Source organism: Rhincodon typus, chromosome 8 (genome assembly GCF_021869965.1).
Source record: "Rhincodon typus isolate 14 chromosome 8, sRhiTyp1.1, whole genome shotgun sequence".
Taxonomy (NCBI): Eukaryota; Metazoa; Chordata; class Chondrichthyes; order Orectolobiformes; family Rhincodontidae; genus Rhincodon; species Rhincodon typus.
This window is the reverse complement of record NC_063339.1, coordinates 56,860,311-56,866,368: the sequence shown is the minus strand read 5'-3', so window position 1 is coordinate 56,866,368 and position 6,058 is coordinate 56,860,311. Positions and strand designations below refer to the sequence as shown.

At 42.9% G+C, this 6,058-nt stretch overlaps 1 long non-coding RNA gene across 1 annotated transcript in view; it reads left to right on the top strand.

Moving 5' to 3' along the window:
- Positions 1 to 5,880: 5,880 nt before the first annotated feature.
- LOC125483676 overlaps positions 5,881 to 6,058 on the top strand; it is a 9,671-nt gene continuing 9,493 nt past the window's right edge. The window contains exon 1 of the long non-coding RNA XR_007262620.1: positions 5,881 to 5,994. This is a non-coding gene — a long non-coding RNA (uncharacterized LOC125483676). The remainder of the gene's footprint in view (positions 5,995 to 6,058) is intronic.

The following is a 6,058-nucleotide window of genomic DNA, read 5'->3' as shown; positions in this document are numbered from 1 at the left end:
TTGGATGCTAGCATTTTGTGATTCATGCACAAGAATCCCCAAATCTGTGTGCTGTATTCTGCAGTCTCTCCATTTGAATGTGCAGCTCGTCTACTCTTCTTGCCAAAGTGCATAATCTCACATATTTCCATATTCCATCAGCCAAGTTTCCGCTTGCTCACTTAACTTGTGTCTATATCCCCTTGCAGACTCAGTCATCCTCACCACTTGCCTTCCCACCTATTTGTCATCCACAAGCTTGATGATAGCACATTCACTTCCCACATTCAAGTTATTAATACGTATTGCAAATAATTGTGCCACAGGGATTCCTGTGGCACTCCACTGTTAACAGGGTGTGATCCTGAAAAACCCTCTATATCCCACTCTCTCCATCGTTTCTGACTATGCTAATATGCTACCCCCAGCTCGCATTTTATGAACAGTTTTATGTGCAGTACCTTATTGAATGCCTTCTGTAAATCCACATTTATTATATCTAATGGTTTCCATTTAGATCACTGTCTGTTACCTCGTCAAAGAATTTTAATAAAATTTTAATCAAGCGTGATTCCCCCTTCATGAAGCCATGTTGACTCTGTTTGATATTATGTATTCCTAAGCATCTGCCTATTAACCTACTGTAACAGAATCTAACAATTTCTCAATGACAGATGTGAAGCTAACTGGCTGGAAGTTACCTGTTTGCTTGTCTCCCTCCATTTGTGAATAAGGGTTTTACATTTGTAATCTTCCTCTGGGCCTTTTACAGAACTCATTTCCCAGTCCAATTCTGCCCTCATTCATATTTAATTACTTCATTTAAATTTAGTACAATTGTTTCTTGACCTAAGTTTATCACTCAAACAGAATGATGAATAATGCCACATTTTGGTCACTGTTCTCGAGGATCTTTAACTCAGATCATTTATTAAAACAGCCTCATTGCACATTACCATACAAAGCAACCTGATTTCTGGAAGTATCCACGACATTTTTTTTTCAGAAACTATCCCGAATAAACTCTATGAATTCTTCCTTATAGACACTTTTGTCAATTTGATTAGTCCAGTTGACAAGATTAAAAGCACCCAATTGGCCTTTTCTACATGCCCTTATCATCTCCTGAGTTTTCTCTGTCCTACAGAGTATAGTGGGCCTGTGGATTACGCCCACCATAGTCTTTCTCCCTTGTTATTTCTTATCTCAACCCAAATGGATTCTTCATCATCTCATCCAAGATAATTTCTTGCTGTCATACTTATTCCATCTCATTAAAAACTATCACACCAGCCTTGCCTTTGAACATTCACATACGCCCGAATATTTAGTTCCCAGCTTTGATCCTTGTGTAACCGCCTCTCTGTAATGACTAAGGTGTCACTCATTAACCTCTTTTTGTCCTGTTAATTTATTTTCTTCCAATGATGACATGCATTTAAGAGCCATTAAATTTTGTCTTCTTACCATTTATTTCTGCCCTTTGAGCCTATTCACTTTTTCTTAAATACCTGTATACTCTTCTCTTTCTGTCCCACAGTGGGTATCATTATCTAAGCAATGGCCCAGCAATTTTTTTTTGCTTCGTAAGCCTCCATTTCCCTTTCTCGTGAACTCTTTCCATATCTGTTTAGTTTACAGTCCTCTCAATTTCATACTGCTGAGAAGCGTCATACTTATTAGTTCTGTTTTTGTTTTTTGTCTTCATGGTGGTAAATCATTGCAAATGCTTCAGCCTTGTTATTTATACCAATGTGCTAAGCTTTGCTATTGGAGGAGGTAAGTGGAGACTTCAATGGTTCATCTCTAACTGTTGCCCACCAATTGCAACTGGATACAGTAGGACACCAGGGCTTTGATCTGATCCACAAGTTGTGGGATCACTCGGCTCTGTAAATAGCTTCTGCTGTTTAGCATGCTTGTAATCTTGAGTTGTTGCTTCACCAGGTTAGCCTTTTTGAAAAAAAAACTTGATGCTGCTCCTCGACTCTTGAGTAAACAAAGGTCAAACTTTCCATCTTCTGTTCCTATTAAGTGACTTAATGGCAATGCTATGTGAGGGATATGCTAAACAGCAAAAAAAAAGCTAAAAAGATAACAGAGAAAATAAAACACGTGGGCAAACTAGCAAACATCTAAAAGTTGACACAAGAACTTCTTTAAATATGTAAAAAGGAGAGAGAGAGGTCAAGGGTCCCTTAGGAAATGAAGCTGGCGAAATAGTTGAGGAATAAGGAAATGACAGAAGAGTTAAACTGATATTCTGCATCACTCTTTACAGTGGAAAATACCACAGACAACCCATTAATGCTAAAGAATACAGGGGAGGAATTAACTATCATCGCCATCACTAGAGTAGTAGTATTGGAAAAACTAACAATGCTAAAGGCAGATGAGTACCCTGGCCTTGATGGTTTGCATCCTAGGATCCTAAAAGAAGTAGCTACAGAGACAGTTGATGTATTGGTATTAATTTTTCAAAATAATCCTTGGATTCTAGCAAAGTACCAGAGAATTGGAAAACTGCTAATGTGACACTCCTATTGAAAAAAAGGAGGGCAAAAATCATGTAACCATATGCTAATTAGCCTAAAATCTAAAAATCTAATGAATCAATTATTAAGGAAATAATAGCAGCACACTGGAAAATCAGAGTCTAACCAAGCAGGGTCAGCATCACTTCAAGAAAGGGAAATCATATCTAACTAATTTTATTAGAGGTTTGAGAAAATCTCAACTGGAGTGGATAGAGGGGAACCAGTACATGTGTTGTATTTGGACTTCCAGAAGATATCTGCCATCATACCTTACAAAAGGAGAAGTCTCATGAGCAAGGTTAAATAGGCTGTGTTTCTACTCACTAGAGTTTAATAGAATGAGAAGGTGATCTCATTGAAACATACAGGATTCTGAAGGGGTAACACAGTGTGGAGCTGGAAGAACACAGGAGGCCAGGCAGCATCAGAGGAGTAGAAAAGTTGACGTTTTTGGTTGAGACTCTTCTTCTCCTGAAGGGTCCAGACCCGAAACGTCAACTTTCCTACTCTTCCGACGCTGCCTGGCCTGCTGTGTTCCTCCAGCTCCACACCATTATCTCTAACTCCAGCATCGGCAGTTGTTACTATCTCTGAGGATTCTGAAGGGGCTTGACAGAGTAAATGATGAAAGGATGTTTCGCACATGGCACAATCTGGGACCAGACAGCATTGTCTCTGAATAAAGGGGTGCCCATTTAAAACTGAGGGGAGGAGGAATTTCTTCTTTCAGAGGGTTGACAGCCTTTGGAACTCCTTGCCACTGAGAGCTGTGGGGGCAAAGTCCTTGTGCGTGTACTTAATGCTGAGATAAATCAGTAGGGGAATTGAGAGTTATGGGGAAAGGGCAGGAAAGTGGATATGAGAAATGCTGAATCAGCCATTATCCTGTGGAATGGCAGAGCAGGCTTGAGGAGCCAAACCATCCAACTTCTGTTCCTATTTCTTATGGCTTTTCAGTTTTATAGTTTCTGGTAGACAGTTCCGTTGCTGTCAATGGGCTAGAGTGTTTGCTCGCTACTTTATTTTCAGGAACCAAATCTCTTATGATTCTACCCCAAATAGCATGGTGCTAGTGTTATACAGCATAAGGGGAGTTGCATCAGTATTAAGATGGAAGTTGATCTCCCAGAGGATTGTGTGACGGCCACTCGTACTAAGCCTGTCATGGACAGGTTCATCTATGACAGGTAGATTGATGGAACAAAGTCAACTATTTTTTCCTTTTTATTTCTTCTCTCAACAAAGTGTGACCAGAGATTCAGGATCCGAGAGTGCACTCCATGCCTTTGTGATCCTCAGCAATTCCTTCAAGTCAGAGCCCGAGGGTTGACCTTATAGAGGTTTATGACATCATGAGGGGCAATGTATAGGGTGAACAGCCAAAGTCTTTTTCCCATGGGAGTCCAAAATGAGAGGGAATACATTCAAGGTGAGGGTGGAAAAGATTTTAAAAGCTCCCAAGGGGTAACTTTTTCGTGCATAGGGTAGCCAAAGGAAGTGGAGGAGACGGGTACAATTACACATTTAAATGGCTGGATGGGTGTATGAATAGGAAGGATTTAGAGGGAAATGGACCAAATGCTGGCCAATGAGACTAGGCCAGATTGGGATATCTAGTTGGCATGGAAGAGTTGGACCAAAGGGTCTGATTCTGTGTTGTATGACTCTATGACTATTAAGGTGAATGAATATTATTGCTATTATAACAGCGATGGATGTGAAACTACCGAGAACAGGTTATGCATATCTACTGTCAGGAAGTCCAAATTTCCAAACTTTCTGATTGAATCAATATCAGAAGTGACCCTTAAAATCACAACCATTCAATGTTTCTAACAGAATGTTTAATACCACAACAACTCTTGTCTTCCAAGGTATTAAGTATGTCACATAATACATTGCCGTTCCCAACCTAAAGCAATTCTACGTGTAATAACATCCATTTCTTTTGGGCAGCCACTTGCACTGCACAGCATAGCACGCACAATACCTCTGCAGTTGTGTTCGTAAAATATAAACTTTGTTGAAGCCATCGGAACGCAGATCTGAAACATTGTGAAATCCCTGGGTACTTCACAGCCTTCTTCTCCCTTCCATTGCGTCACTTAGAGATATGATTAAAATAACTACCAACACACAATTTTTGAAATTAAGAACAAAAAAAAACCCCAGCTCCAATTGAAGTTGGGATCCGGCAAAAGTCAGTCAACAGAAAAAGACCGACGACTTTTTTTTTAAAGAAAACTTACGTTTCAAAACAACGATCCACATTATCGGACATGAGAAGTAACATGCACAGCTGCTCCAAGGCTATAAGCTGCATGTCCCTTTCGTCTCCCTGGCCCATTTGTAGCCATTCCAACAATGTATCGGGATCCACATCGGCCATGATGAGACAGACCTCTTCAATCCCTGACAGTTATCCCCACTAATGTCCTCCTAAAACTGGGAGGCTGGATAAGAAAGTCCCCGGGAAGAGAGATCACCGTGTTTCCACAACTGGTCCGAAAGAATCTAACCAAAAAAAAAGGAAAGTACGCGTTAACAGATTTTTTTTTGTGTTATTTCAGTTCATCAATTCCCCCACGACCTTCCATAAAATAAATAACCTGAAAAAGTTTGGGCAAGCGATTTCCACCCGAAATTAACGCACTTGCCCGCTCAGGAGCCGCCATTTAAACGTATTCGGCCTAAAGCTGGCGGATCGGCATTGTCCAGGCCCAGGCCGATGAGACTCAACAGCCGCCTCACGGGGACAGAGACTCAGGCCCCAGGCTGCCCGGCCCGGTCCCCCGGGCTGGCTCGAAGGTAGTGACCGTGGCCGACGGGGCCCACTAAAACCGGAGAGGCCTGGGCCTCGCTTCAGCCTATCCCCTCGGCAGGCACACAAAGAGACTCGGCCTGACCCGGAGATGATGATTTTGGTTGGTGGGGGGGGGGTGGAAGGGAACAGGGTAAGATAGAGCAGTCCGCTGCGGCCGACCTCCCCTGGGCTAGCGCCTACATTTTGACTGTAAGGCCTAGCGTCGTCAAACCCGGCTGGCCCCGAAACCGACTCCTTTCCCGTTCTCGGCGACGGCGGCATGTACCTCCACTCACCGGCTCTGGCTATCGGCGGCTCGAGAGACACCACGGCATCACATCCTCTCCCCTCACTCTCGTTGTTGCTGCTGCTGCTGCTGTTGCCGTTGCCGTTGCCGTTGCCGCCGCCGCCAGACTGGCCCAGTGTTCAAGAACAAGGGGCCGAGAGCACCTCCTGGTCGTAGGGCCGAATCCGGAGCACCAGGCACCGAACGCAGAGAAGGAGGAGGAGGAGGAGGAGTGTCCGTTCCTCCCCTTTACCTAGGGAGCGACACTGAAACGCCACGGCCTCTCGCAAACGTCAAACCTTCGTCTCTTCGTGTGTTTATGTTTAATCTTGGAAAAATAGATATAAAACAAACAATCTCATTTCACCTCCCTTTGAAATACATGATGGGTGAGTTTAAAAAAAATTAACACCTTGTGACCGTTGAAGCGTGTCGCTGGAGCTGTGACAAATA